This window comes from Drosophila ficusphila, unplaced genomic scaffold, assembly GCF_018152265.1.
Source record: "Drosophila ficusphila isolate 14025-0441.05 unplaced genomic scaffold, ASM1815226v1 contig_2, whole genome shotgun sequence".
Lineage (NCBI taxonomy): Eukaryota > Metazoa > Arthropoda > Insecta > Diptera > Drosophilidae > Drosophila > Drosophila ficusphila.
Window position 1 is genome coordinate 599,801 of NW_025064094.1, and position 15,054 is coordinate 614,854.

Below are 15,054 nucleotides of genomic sequence, written 5' to 3' on the forward strand. Positions count from 1 at the left end.
TTTATTTGAAAAAAATATTTATTTTGCGAAAAAAATTTCAAAATTGAAAAATCAAAAAAGGGGTGGGAGGGGGCGTTCCTCAGTTTCAACATTTCGGCAAAAAGGTGTCCCGCTTACGGAAGTGATTCAGCCAAAACAGGTAATCGAAAACACAAAAACCGAAAAGATTCTTAAAGTGTACTGTACTGTGCATAAAATGAACTAGGATCAGAAAAAAATGAAAATGGCAAAAGTTATTAGCTTTTGAAAAAAATTTCGATTTTCGCCCTTTTTTTTCTCACTAATTATTTTCTCAATTAAACAGTTTTCAATATTTTTGGATAATCCTAGTTCATTAGTTAAAGGAAACAATTAGGAACATTTAAAAAAAAAATTGATGACGATTGGTTAACCCCAACGCCTTCAATTACTTCCGTAAGGTCCGCAAACGTGGTTCCGAGATAAACGCGTTTAAAGTTTTGGCTTCCAATGGCCGGTGCTCGACATGTGCTCCATGTAAGAGCCTGTAACTTTTGTAATATTTCAAATTTGGATCTGAAATTTTTTGAGAACATTTTCGGAACATATATCTATACGATAAGCAAAAAAAAAAAGAATTTTTTTTGCCACAAGGTGAGAACCTGCCTTAAATTCATAAAAATTAATCAATTACAGTAAAGGCTGAACAACATCGAATCGATGACGATTTTTTTTTTTTATTAATTTACCATATTTTTGACGATTGTTCATATTATATAGTCGTCTGATTTTCATGAAATTTAATTTAAAATTCAGGAGGCGTTACAAAAATCTTATTATTATTATTATTTTTTCTATTATTTATACATAGCCTGTCGCAAAAGAAACAGGAGTTTTTAAATTAAACTGCGGCAACCTCATATCGTTGAAGCGCCAACTATAGCCTGACAACCTCGATGGGGAAAGGGAGAGGTGGCTAGATGTGGAAAAGCGAGCAGTATTGATTACCTAAGTTATATATCGCCATAGTAGTGACCCCGACAAGTGAAAAAATTAAAACCCTGCTCATCGTGCGAAATTGACTTAATTTCGTGAAATTCGCCACAGACACACATACACTTTTATAATCAGAAAAGTGCCCAAGTAAAATAAACCCGCACAAATTTCCAACTAAATATGCACTTATTTATTTTAATGGCACCAAGGCCTTAATGTACAAAGTTAATGTTTGTTATTGTTTACAATATTGGGCAGGCAGACCGATTTGTCTACGGCTTTTAACTACCGAGAATATGTTGGGCAGGCAGACCGATTTGTCTGTGCATTTAAAACATGTGAAGTATATAAACGAAAGAATAGGCAGGCGATCTGCGATCGTGCCGTGGACAAAGGGCCAGGCAGCTATTAGCAAAACGGTGCAAAAGTAATTAGCAATTACAATTAATACAGGAGTTGCCACGCAGGGCAAATATCCAAACAAAGCAAAACATCGACAATTTAAATTACGTTACGATTTGAATTTAATCACTTGAGTTAGGCTGCGGCATGACCGAACAGCAACCCTCAGTAATGGTTTGCGCAAGAGGAGCGCTCATTGCACCAGATCGTCGTTTGAAATCTTGGCCAACATGCGACGGCTACCTCCGGATCCGGGCAACGAGAATATTATCCCCACACTTTTCCTGCCAGAGATGCCGGCATCAATTTATTTCTACCACGAGCTATTTGGAGAAAATGTCCACAAATGCCGCCCCCATGATCCCGCTCCTTGCTCCATAGTACATAACCAGCGAACCCACAGTTCAGCAAGCAGCTCCTCATCGACTCAGGATCTGTAGTTTCCGTCATACCACGAACGCTGGTCAGACCAAAAACCACTCTAAACGATTTGACACTTTACGCAGCGAACCAGACCTCTCGTTCATACTTTTGGAAAGTACGTCACTCAGCTGATCTTGGATCTTCGCCGAAATTTTACCTGGCCTTTCATTATTCCGGATTTGCACAGAGCCATTATTAAGGCAGACTTTTTAAGCAAATTTCAATTGCTCATCGATCTTAAAACCCAAAAATTAATCGACTCGCTTACTGGTTTTTCAACACCCGCATGTCTAGCACGAGCGAACCATACGAGGTGTGTTTAAAAAGTATCGCGAAGTTTGTGTTTTTTCAAAAATTATTTATTTATTTATGAATATCTATTTTGTCCCCTTCAAAGTAATCCCTATGAGATATTATATTAGAGTTGGATTTTCTTAGTTTTTCTGACTGTTGAGTCGTGGGGCGGGTCTTCCTGGGTCTCGATTTAGTTGTTTTGGGGTAGAATTAATAACGCGGGCAAAATTCGATTGAACGTTCTAAAAAACTTCACTCTTTATTTCGACTTCGCGGTTACACTTGGAAATTAGAACTAAACTTAAGCTTCGGGGTGGAAACTTTAAGAGCCGCTTGGAGAGCGGATTTGAGACCCTTAACAGTGCCAGAGAGCGAGATGCAAGCGATGGAAGAACTGCTCTCACGACTGTTAAGACTCCAGGGGCGGTTCAAAAGGGACTGGAAAGCGCCGCTCTGGCGCGAACATTCTCCCCCCCTTGCGAGGACGAGCGAAGCAACGGATGAATCCTTAGGCGTATCTGCATGCTCCAGGCACGACCCATCCAAATACCGTGCTCTGTGCAACGGGCAGCCCATCACGTACATTTAGAAACCCGGGCCGGATGACGTCGGGGTATACGTACGAGCCCAACACCAGCGAAACTCTTGCTGGGCGATGGAATTGCTCATCGGCAAGACGGATGTCGTTGAACTGGGCTCGCATAGCTTCACTAAGCGCGCGGATCGGGGTGCGGATGCGCAGACTAGGGCTGATATTTAGGAGCACCTCGATCTGGAAATCGCCCGTTCTTGACCGGATCGTCGTCGAGCAGACTTGAGTAGCTTGAAGGCAGTTGCCAGGGAGCTGTCGATGGTGCTGACGGGAGTGCACGGGTCGATCAACGCGGCCGTCTCGAAGGTGGTGGTCCCAGATTCCAGCAACACGATGGCCGTCGGGAGAATGTGGAGGCTCTGATGCTGCGCTAGAGCCGCTACTGATGGGGTTGCCGCTGGAGCTGGTCGTCGTACCAGTGCTTGCCTTGCCGATGGTGACGGAGACCGGGAGACTGATCTCGACAGGCGAGTGGTCGATGCGCGATGTTGCTCGGAAGGCGATGGACGGCGTTGAGGGGAAGGCGATTGGCGGCGTGGCTGGATGGGCGTTCGTCGAGAACTCCTGGGCATCTCGTGCAGGTGGAGCAGCGTGTGGTGATCCTTCCCGCATTTTTTTGCATGCGTCGCCACTGCGACATTGCCCTCCGGAGTGCTGATGCGCCAGGCAATTCGCACAATATTTGTTGGTTGCCTTGGCTTCCATAGAAAGAAGTGCTAGAAGGAGGACAGAATGCATTATTTTGGAAAGGCGGAGGTTGCCTGGTCATCCATAGGAAGAAGTACTAGTTTGTGGATGGGACGTGTTATAGTCCCTCGAGCAGTACGGATCTCAACTACGCGAACTCTACTATCGGCTCTTGGAAGAACAGATACAACTCTGCCGAGCCGCCATTCGTTTGATGGCATGTTGTCTTCTTTGACGACCACCATGTCATCGACTTGGATATCTCTGGAAGGAGTCTGCCACTTATTGCGCTTGTGAAGTTCCTTTAAGTACTCCTCCTTCCATCGCGCACTGAACTGCTGATGCAGGGCCTTTAAGTGCTGCCAGCGATTTATAATCGACTGAGGCTCAGCTGTTGAAAGCAAAGGTCCCCCAATCAGAAAGTGGCCTGGCGTCAATGCCAATAACTCAGATGGATTTTCGGACATGGGAGACAGCGGCCTGGAATTAAGGCAGACTTCAACTTTGGCGAGAAGCGTGGCGAACTCTTCAAACGTGTACTTCCGACTTGACGTCGACTTGTAAAAGAGTGCCCTGAAGCTCTTTACTCCAGCCTCCCACAATCCTCCCATATGTGGAGCCCCTGGTGGAATGAACCGCCACACAAGTCCCTGATGGCTATAGGTTCCAGCTACAGACTCTTTAATCGTCTGCATGAAATCTCGAGAAAGTAGAGTCGCTGCCCCCACAAGGGTTTTGCCATTATCCGAATAGACTCGCTGAGGACAACCTCTTCTTGCTACGAATCGGGCAAATGCCGCGAGGAACTTCTCCGTTGTCAGGTCGGACGTAGGCTCTTAATGGATAGCCTTCGTGGAAAAACACACAAACACGCAAACATATCCCTTGGTAATAAGGGATGCTCTGCCAGTATAGTTTTTTATTTCAAACGGGCCTGCATAATCAATGCCCGTATATGTGAATGGCCTGGAAAAGGAAACTCGATCGGTCGGGAGATCGCCCATCAATTGCGTCTGGACTCTCTTCTTGTAAATAGTGCACACCTTACAGGAGTTCAGCACAGCTTTTACCACAGCCAGATGAGGCGTTGCAGTCATGCAGGGAAATTTGATGTGAAAAAGGACGAGAAGACGAGCTAACCGACAGTTGTATGGCAGTATAATAGGATGCCGCTCGTCATACTGAAGGGCCGTTGAGGCTGTAATGCGCCCACATGCCCTTAACAGGCCTTGTTGATCTAGAAATGGAAACAGGTTGGCTATCGGGCTGGAAACTGGAATCGGACGCTTATCGTTTAGAACTTTGAGCTCTTGGGTATATTCTCCCCGCTAAGCATATCGAATAAGGACTCTTTCAGCTTCTCGGAGCTCTTCCTTGGTAGGTCGCTCAGCAGCGTCCCTCGGCATCTTGCGGCAGCGTTGAATGAACCGTAATACGTACGCAAGGACCCGCAAAGCCTTGTCCAACGCGGAGAAACGTTCCAACAAATCTTCGGATGGGGCCTTGGCGAAATTGACCTTCACAGCACGCTGCTCTAAGTCTGTGACTGGAGGTCCAAGCTCCCGTGCTGACCACGTGTCCTTCGACTGTTCCCACCAGAGTTGGCTATGAACCAGCTCCCGCAGCTAAACGCCTCGACTGGCCAGGTCCGCGGAATTGTGCTCAGATCGCACATGCGCCCAATGCTCAGCGCTTGTCACATGAGTAATTTTTGTCACCCGGTTGGCTACAAACGTGGTCCAGTGGCATGCCGGCTTGCTCAACCATGCGTGGACGATGATGGAATCGGTCCAGCAGAAAATGTCGGAATTGGAAATTGGCATATTCGGAAGGATAGCTGCAATCATCTCTGACAACAGCAATGCCCCACACAGCTCGAGCCGTGGAAGGGACACCGTTTTAACAGGGGCGACTCGGGTTTTGGCGGTAAGCAGACGCGTCATAATGTTGTGGCCTACTTCCACCCGCAAGTATATAGCGACCCCATATGCCTTCTAGACGCATCACAAAACCCATGATGCTCTACCTTCACTCCTGGCTGGAAACCAACCCACCTTGGAATACGGATCTGCTCCAGCTCGGAATAGCTGCGCAAAAAATCTTGCCATCTTTGATCCATTTCTGTAGGGATATTTTCATCCCAGCCCAACTCCTGCAACCAAATCTCTTGCATAAAAATTTTTGAGCGGACAATAAACGGAGACAGCCATCCGGCTGGGTCAAAAAGCTTCGCAATTTGGGAAAGAACCTTTCTCTTCGTATGAGTGGATTTAATTGATACTGGCGGTGGAACAAACCAGAACTCGTCCGAGGTCGCATTCCACCGAACACCCAGTGTTTTTGCAAAGCTTTCGGAATGAAGATCGCGAAAGTCCTCGTGGAGTAGATGCTCGTTTGGGATGTCTTCGAGTATGCTCTTCTGGTTGGCCGTCCACTTTCTCAATGGGAACCTGGCGCTGCTAAAAGCGTGGCGAAGTTCGCTGATTGCCAGTCGAGCCTCTTGTATGGAAGTGGTCCCTGCCAGAACGTCGTCTACGTACATAAAGTGACGAATAATATTGCTTGCTGTAGGAAAGTCCTTTTCTACGTCGTCTGCCAATTGTTGGAGTACGCGGAGTGCCAGAAATGGTGCACAGTTAACACCAAAGTTGACTGTTTTTAATTCGAAATCGCTTACTTCTCCTTCTTTATTCCGGCATAAGATTCTTTGGAACGGGGTATGTTTGGGATCGACCCAGATTTGACGGTACATCTTGGTAATATCTGCGCTGAACACGTACTGGAAATAACGCCACTTCAATATCTGAATGGTTAAATCAGATTGTAGGACTGGACCAGCATGAAGAATATCGTTCAATCTTGTCCCGTTGGATGAAGGGCTAGAGGCATTGAATACCACGCGAAGTTTGGTGGTAGTGCTCTCGGGTTTGATCACCGCGTGGTGTGGCAGATAATAGTTTGGAGAATCGTACGACGGGGGAATTTCTCTCATGTGACCCAGATCCAAATACTCTTGAATGACTGAGTCATACTGCTCTTTTAATGGAAAGTCTCTCTTCAAACGGTTTTCGTTTCTAGGAAACTGAGCTAGGGCACTGGATCGCGAGTGCCCCAATTGGGACCCGAGATTTTCAGGCTCGCGAAACGGTAAAGATACTACGTATCTCCCGGTTACGTCTCTAGTGGTGGTTTGGAGAAAATTGTTTTCGCAATAAGAATAGGATTCCTTTACCCTTATAGTGGGTATGTTCTCCACCATCCAAAACTTAGTGAGAAGTTTTTCTAAGACTCTGTCACTAGTTTCGGTTATCTGGGTCGTTAAAGCGGATACTCGATTTTGGCTAGATGTACTTGAAACTGGGCCGGTAAGCACCCAGCCAAAAATAGTTTCCTGACCTAGGAGAGAGCCACAAATGTTTGTGCGCATGCCGCTCAGCAGAACGAATGGTAAAATGTCGGCTCCGATCAGAACATCTATCTGGGAGTTCTCAAAAAATGTGGGATCTGCCAGGGGGATAGCAGGTAAATCAATCAGCGCATCTTGTGGGATTGGATAGGACGGTAGCTTTCCGGCCAATTCAGGCAGAACGTTAGCTGCGGTTTCTAGCTGAAGGCCTGGCTTATTGGGAGCTCGAATGGAAAAATGGCAGGTCCTGGTCGCCTGAGCGGAAATGGTTTTATTTAAGCCCGAAACTTGGGCTTGGATGTGGCGGAATGGCAGCTTAATTACATTGAACAGGCGTTCCGTAATAAACGTAGCCTCAGAACCCGAGTCTATTAGAGCGCGAGCCCTGTAGTTCGTGCCCAAGTGGCAAATGTCAATGATGGCCGTGCCTAGGCAGATTTTCTGAACCGTTGGCGGCCCTCTGTACAGCTGGATTTTGTGGGCTTGCAGAAGAACTACTTCCGGCAGTTGACCCACTGGAATTGGGGGTGCCTTTATGGAGCATCGTATGATTCCGAGCTCAACATGTGAAACAGCTGTGAGTGCTCGTACATTCACGTAGCTGGTGGCCTCTCGCGAAACAATTTAGGCACAGCTGTTTTTTCTTGATGTAGTTGGTTCGCGCATCGACAGACATCTGAAGAAAACGCTGGCATAAGCGGACTGGATGATTATTCTTTGAGCACAGATCGCAATTCTTCGGTTTGGAAACCACTTTAGCTTCGAAGGAGTTGAGCCTCCTGGAGACGGGTTGACTCTTAGTGGTAGAGTGATTGCTGTGGCTTGGTTTCATATCCTCAATCGCCTCTAGCGTTCGGTATCGGTCACCAAGAAACGTGTTCATCTCATCCCAAGTCGGAATGTCGGACTTAGATGAAAGGGACTGCTCCCATAAGGAGAGGGTCAGTTTTGGTAATCTACTGGCGCACAGGAATACCAGGAGACAGTCCCAATTCTCTGTGGAAATTTTGGAATGAGCCAGAGCGACCAAACACCCTTGGATTGTGCTCTGAAGATCTTTCAGAGCCTGGCCTGATTTGGAACTGACAGACCCCAAGTTAAAAAGGAGTTTGAGTTGGCTGTTTACTAGCAGTCTCTTATTTTCGAAACGGTCTCGAAGCGCTGCCCATGCTGAATCGAAACCCTCATTTGTGAGAGGGGACTTGGCTACGATTGCCTTAGCCTCGCCGCTAGTTTTAGCATTGAGATGGAAAAGCTTTTCGACCGGTGTCAACCTAGGATTGTTGACATAAACTGCTGTAAAAAGGTCCCTAAATGTTGGCCATTTTAGGTAATCTCCTTCGAATACTTCAGTATCGCATGGTGGTAACCGGCACCCAGACGGAAGGTAAGCGGACTGATTAGTGGTGCTCGCTGTCGAATGCTGCGGAGTGGCTTGGTCCATCAGCTCGCTGAGATGAACCGATAGCTCCTCGTACACGGAATAGCAATATTCATATTTTCGATACAGAGTCGCCAGAATCTCCTCTGCTCCTTCAGTCGTAATGCTGGTAATCGTGTCTAGACACGCTTCGAATTCTTTTTCAGCCTTTTCCCAGAGTGAGCGGACTTGTTCCTTACGGACTTTGCAGGTGTGGACGGACGGAGCTGACTGCCCTGGAGTTTCTATGGTCGCTCTGAAATTGCTCATGCGGTCGGACACTGTTATGAACCGCGCGAGGGCTGCAATTGCAATGTCGTTGCTCATTTTTGCCTGAGAACGAGTTGCCAGCGACTTTACGGACTTGGTCTGGAACTGTGACCTAACCTTAGGCGTGAGCGACAATCGTTTCTGATTGCTCGTAGGAACAGACAACTTCTTATCGCCTTCTTGGGTGGCTAATGAAGTTTCGCTCTTTGCCTTGGTTATTGATGGTGGAACTACTGCGCTGGAGGTGCGCGCGCGAGGAGATGCGGATAACGATCGCGTTTTATTTGCAGACGGAACCGATAACTTTGTTTTGTCTCCTGGCATGGGACACGTGGAATGGAACGTAGTGCCGAAAGGAGGAAAAACTTCAACACGGTTGAATTAATCCGTTCAGAGAAACAATAGGACAAATAAGGCAAAAAAAAAATAAAGCCTTGAAACGCGTGGAATAGAACGTCTTAAAATTATCTGGAGATGTTCTGAATTTATTTTAAAAAGTAAAAATATATCAGAGAGCGTGGAATGGAACAGTATTATTATTTGTGTCTCGTGTTTTCCTTAAATTAATTTGCGCCTTTAGAAAATATTAAAAACGCAAAAAAATAAACATATAATATATATATATATAAAATGGATATTAATATCAGCTGGAAATATTAGAGCATGCATGGATTTGTGATGCGGAATTTTATTGATGATGTGGTTAGTGGAAATATTGTGTAATTATTATTATTTGGGATTTTACTTCAAGTTTTTATTTTGACATACATATGTGCGTGTACATATGTATATATATTTGGATGTAAAAAGCACTTGGAATAACACACACTGGGCAACAAAAAATATGTTTGCCCCAGCTCACGCACAACACTCTTTATTTATTTGTTTATTGCTCTTTGATTTTTAATTATGCTGGACGCATAACGTGCATACATATATGCAGAGCTTTCGTTCCTTGATTGCTCCTTATGGAAATGCACTTGGAATACACACTGGACAAAAAAAATATTTGCCCACACAAAATAATTTTTATTTATGATTTATCTTTTTTATTCTCTTCGCACTTTTCACTTTCTGGAAAAAAAGTATATGTACTTTGGGACTCGATGTTAAAATATAGCTACTAAAAAACGGGATGCATATGTATATACATACATATATTATTGGGATCTATATATATGTACATGTCGGAGTTTCGTTAGACTTTTCCATTTGTAACCGAATTATTAGCAGCAAGTTCTGCTCGTTTGCTTGGCGCTTTCTGAACTGACTTCCCAAGAGTCTGCTTTCCAAATTTATACTTTCTACTCAATTCTTTTACATTGTTAGCCATCTCTTTCTAACATGTATGTCAGCGCTTAACGAACAGACCTCACTTGGCAGCAGTCTAAATCTGTCCTGCTCTGCCATGCTTTCACTCAATTTCTAACTTCCTTTTTAATTGTCCCTGCTTCACATTAAAGAAGGCCCCGCTTCACCTGTCCTGACCAGGGGAACAAAGTAGGCCCCGTTTCATCTGATCCGACACGGCCTTCCTGACAAATCACACGTCCTCGTGTGGTCAGTTCTCCACTCCTTTTGCCAATACCTTATGACTCAATTCTTCATAACACCTCTCCTTTTTTTTTTAACAATCTTTCATTTTATTCACTGGACAAAAGCTTTAAAGGTATAAATTACTTAAACAAATATGGAATCTTTCATTTCCATAAAGTTTCTTCGTTTTAACATAAATAAATTTCTTTCGTTTAGTTACTCTCCAGTAACATTAATCTTATCTATAACATCTTATCCATAAATCGTATAATATAACATTTTACATCGATTTTACATTTTCATTTAGTGTAATTCCTTTAACACCTTTCTCATTTTTATTTTCCATCTTTCTCTTGACCCCCGCCATTACATGTCTCTTCTGTATGGTGCGGTCCTGACTCCCGCCATAACAAGTCTCTTCTGTTATGGTGCAGTTCTGACTCCCGCCATAACAAGTCTCTTCTGTTATGGTGCAGTCCTGACTCCCGCCATAACAAGTCTCTTCTGTTATGGTGCAGTCCTGACTCCCGCCATAACAAGTCTCTTCTGTTATGTCCTGTGCAGTCCTGACCCCCGCCATAACCCGTCTCTTCGGTTATGGTGCGGTCTTTTCTTTTTCTCTTCTTATACTTCAGTAGCATCTTCTATCACGTCATCCCTATCTTCGCTTATAAGCTGATTATTTCGCTAAGCTCTTAGAGATTCGTGTAGATATTTTTAAATTCGCTTACTAGTTAAAGATTTTAACAGATATCTATCTCCATCTAGAATCTCAATGATCTCAAATGGCCCTTTAAATTGTGGATCTAGCTTCGTTTTATGGCGTTCTTCATGTTTAAGCAATACGTGGACGCCTAACTTATGTTTGGTAATTTTCGCTTTATTATTATCGTATCTGTGTTTATCATATCGTGCACTGGCTTCCATATTTTATGTAGCTTGATTTCTTAAATTTCCCCAAAAGGTCTAGCTTCCTTTCCAATTAACAATTCTAATGGGCTAAGTTTTGTTACTTTATTTGCTGCCATTTAGTTTTACAAAAATTTTCATTATTTTTCCTTTAAATTTATCAGCGACGTATTACAAGCGAACATTCCATACCAGAATCAAAACAAAAAGGAACTGACTCACCGGATGTCCTTATAATGCTACGCTTCTCATTATTTGTTTTCACTTGAACGGCCTTTAGGACAAGCGGTTGCAAAATGTCCGATTTCGGCACATTTGAAGCATTTGACACCAGATCGATTCCTCACACTTGTCATATCGTTGTCGCTATAGGTTTCACTCTGGCCCTTTTCTAAGCGGGCACGGCACTCTGCATATTTATGTCCCGCCTTTCCACAGTAATTGCATTTCACCACGATTAGAAATTTAATCTTCTTGAGGTCCGAGCTTGCTGCATCGTCTTCTACGCCGCGCTTCTTGAAGGAGTGTGCCTGAAGCTGTTGTTGTAGTTCGTTGCGTGTTTTAACGTTGGTGGTGAAAATCCAGCGCGCCAACTTGCTGTCAACCTGTGCCATGTGAGCCAATGTTACAGATACAGCTATTTCTTCAATCTCCTTGGCTTTCCATTTGGACATCAGCATCGTTAAAATACGGCTACCGTATTCGGCAGAGCCTTCTTCTGGTTTTGGTCGACTATTTAACACGTTCAAAACCATGCCAGCAGAAGTTTCGATTCCCACGAAACGTTGCACGAATAGCTCTTTAAATTGCACCCAAGTTATTCCGGCAAAGCATATTTGTGAAAGCCATTGTGATGCGGTGCCTTCCAATGCCTTACTTAGGGCTATCACCAGATTGCTACCTTGGAGAACGTTGTCGGCAAAGATGAGGTCCACCGTGCTACACCAAGATGAGGGCTCCGCTCCAGCAATGTCAGGGTTAAATTTTGGTAGTCTTATGTTTGACGCTTTTTCATTCGATTGCGGCGCCCTTGGAGTCTGCATGTTTTTAATTATCTCCATTAGGTTGCGGGTTTGGAGCTCCAACGCTGACAAATACGAATCAGTGGCATGACCAGTAGGCAAAGCAGATCCCACTTCTGATGTCGGAGTTTCGTTAGACTTTTCCATTTGTAACCGAATTATTAGCAGCAAGTTCTGCTCGTTTGCTTGGCGCTTTCTGAACTGACTTCCCAAGAGTCTGCTTTCCAAATTTATACTTTCTACTCAATTCTTTTACATTGTTAGCCATCTCTTTCTAACATGTATGTCAGTAGGCCCCGTTTCATCTGATCCGACATACATATATTAATGGGATCTATATATATGTGTTTAGCACTATATTTATAAATTTAAATTTTAGCAATTTTAATTTTGTTGGATTTTAATTGCTCTTGGAAATGTGGACTGTATTTTAGGAATGCAATTTCAAAAATGTTTGCTGGGTACACCGCGAATTGTAGTGTGTAAATGTTTCTCCTTATGTATGTACATATGTTGAGATGGTCAGGCATATGTACGTATGTACATCAATAAGCATGCATCTGGATTTTATGTGTTTATGTATGTACAGTGCCGGATTAGCCATATAGCAGGAGTAGCAAATGCTACGGGCCCCGCGCATTGGGGTGGCCCCGCGCGGCCGCGCTCCAACTCCTACCTATCTGATCGTAAAAAAAAATTTAGATAGGAACCTAAAAATAATTTGCATGACTTAAGCGTGAAGCGCTTAGGCTATGCTTTACTCCCATCTGAAAATATAAAACTCGATTTCGTCACGTTATATTTTATCTGAAATTAAACCACATTTCTACCCTTCAAGCGGCCAGATTTTCATTTTTTTTATATAGGTATACATTTATTTTGCGAGTTTACGTAGCCGAGATTGTACTTTTTTTAATCGATTTTAATATAATATAGATTATCAGTATTTCGAGAAAAAGTAGGCAAACTATTTAAATTTTATTGACTCGTTTGCCTTGCGCATTTACTTGTTTCTCATGATCACTTTTTCAACATTAAAACGTATTAAAAATGAATTAGGGAACACGATGGGCCAAGAACGTCTTAATCATCTCACTTTGTTGAATATAGAGCATGATTTGCTTAAAAAAGTCGATATTGAAAGTGTTATCTCTAAATTTGCCCATATTAAATCCAGAAAAGTTTATTTGTAAAAATTTTGTTTTATTTAATACCCTAAACTTGAGAACCTAAAGCAAAGCAAGGGCCCCTTGACAGAATTTGCTACAGGCCCCGCGCTAGCTTAATCCGGCACTGTGTATGTATGTAAATGGGGAAATATAAAAAGCAAAGCCGGAAAATGGCAATAAGAAAAAAGAAGCCGGAATATGGCGATCGTATGAAAGTGGAAGTGGCAACACGAAAAAAGAAGCCGGAATATGGCGATCGTATGAAAGTGGAAATGGCAATATGAAAAAAGAAGCCGGAATATGGCGATCGTATGAAAGTGGAAATGGCAATATGAAAAAAGAAGCCGGAATATGGCGATCGTATGAAAATGGAAATGGCAATACGAAAAAAGAAGCCGGAATATGGCGATCGTATGCAAATGGAATTAGCCGATCAGACAGATATAAGAAAATTGGGATCTTGGGAAATATCTGACTGGTCGGCCACGGAAATATGGAAAATTCGTACTTATCTTGAACTTTAAAAAACTCCGCCAGTGGTCGCTGGTGCAAATTATCCGGCTCGAAGGACGAAATATTGAGTCGTGGGGCGGGTCTTCCTGGGTCTCGATTTAGTTTTAGGGGTAGAATTAATAACGCGGGCAGATTTTCGTTAAACGTTATAAAAAAACTTCACTCTTTATTTCGACTTCGCGGTTACACTTGGAAATTAGAACTAAACTTAAGCTAGGGGGTGGAAACTTTAAGAGCCGCTTGGAGAGCGGATTGGAGACCCTTAACAGTGCCAGAGAGCGAGATGCAAGCGATCTGGAAGAACTGCTCTCACGACTGTTAAGACTCCAGGGGCGGTTCGGAAGGGACTGGAAAGCGCCGCTTTGGCGCGAACACTGAAAGTGTTTTTATAAAAACAAAATATATGGGACATATAAGACGTGGCGTTAATAATCACAATCAACAATTTATTTATTAATTATTTTGTTAGCATTCAAAGAAAAACTTTGTCTGTGTGCAGATTCAAAACCAATGTAACTAATATCCCACTTACATTCCCCTACAATATACAATTTTTATACCCTTGCAGAGAAGAAGGGTATTATAATATCAGTCAGAAGCTTGTAATGCAGTGAAGGAGACACCTCAAACCCCATAAATTATAAATATTCTTCATCAGGATCACGATCTGAATTGAAATACGTCTGTACGTCTGTCCGTCTTTCCGTCTCTCTCTAAACAAGTCTCGCAGTTTTGAAGCTATCTTGCTGAATCTTTCCCAAAAGTTGTGTAGTTATTTGTGTAGTTGTAGCACGCAGTATATAAGTCGGAACGGGCAGGATCGGCCGACCATATCGGATAGTTTCCATACGAGAGAATGAAATAAAAAATTCTCGAGCCGTTGTTTTTGATCAAATCGACTTGATTTCTTCCAGATTGCGTTTTCTAACTACTATTGAATTTCGGATTAAATGTTATATATCTCTATCATTGTTTTTAATCCCACGAACATGATTTTCAAAATAAGGAGTTTTTTAATAACCCTTGAAACGAAAAAAAATATTCATTAAATTCCGACAACGTTATCATATAGCTGCCATAGGAAAGATCTAAAAATCTATATAGAAATAACGGAAATAAAATTATAGCATCGTTGTTTTTCATCGGACAAGCTGGATTGGAATATAGAGTTTTCTAACGACTCTTGAATAACTATTTAAATTTCATCAAAATCGGACGACTATATCATACAGCTGCCATATGAACCATATTCGAAAATATGGAAAATTAATAGAAAAATCCTCATAGTTTCGATGTTGTTTATGCATTTCGATCGACATACATATTTGATGACTGCAAGGGTATATAAGCTTCGGCTTGCTTCATGTTCGTGGGATAAAAAACAACGACGTTAAATTTTTTTTTTAATTTTTTATATATATATTTTTTGATCTGTCCTGTATGCTATAGTTATCCGA

At 42.9% G+C, this 15,054-nt stretch overlaps 1 protein-coding gene across 1 annotated transcript in view; it reads left to right on the forward strand.

The window, feature by feature from the left end:
* Window positions 1-15,054, forward strand: part of LOC108096982 (unconventional myosin-VIIa) — a 634,406-nt gene that overhangs the window by 759 nt on the left and 618,593 nt on the right.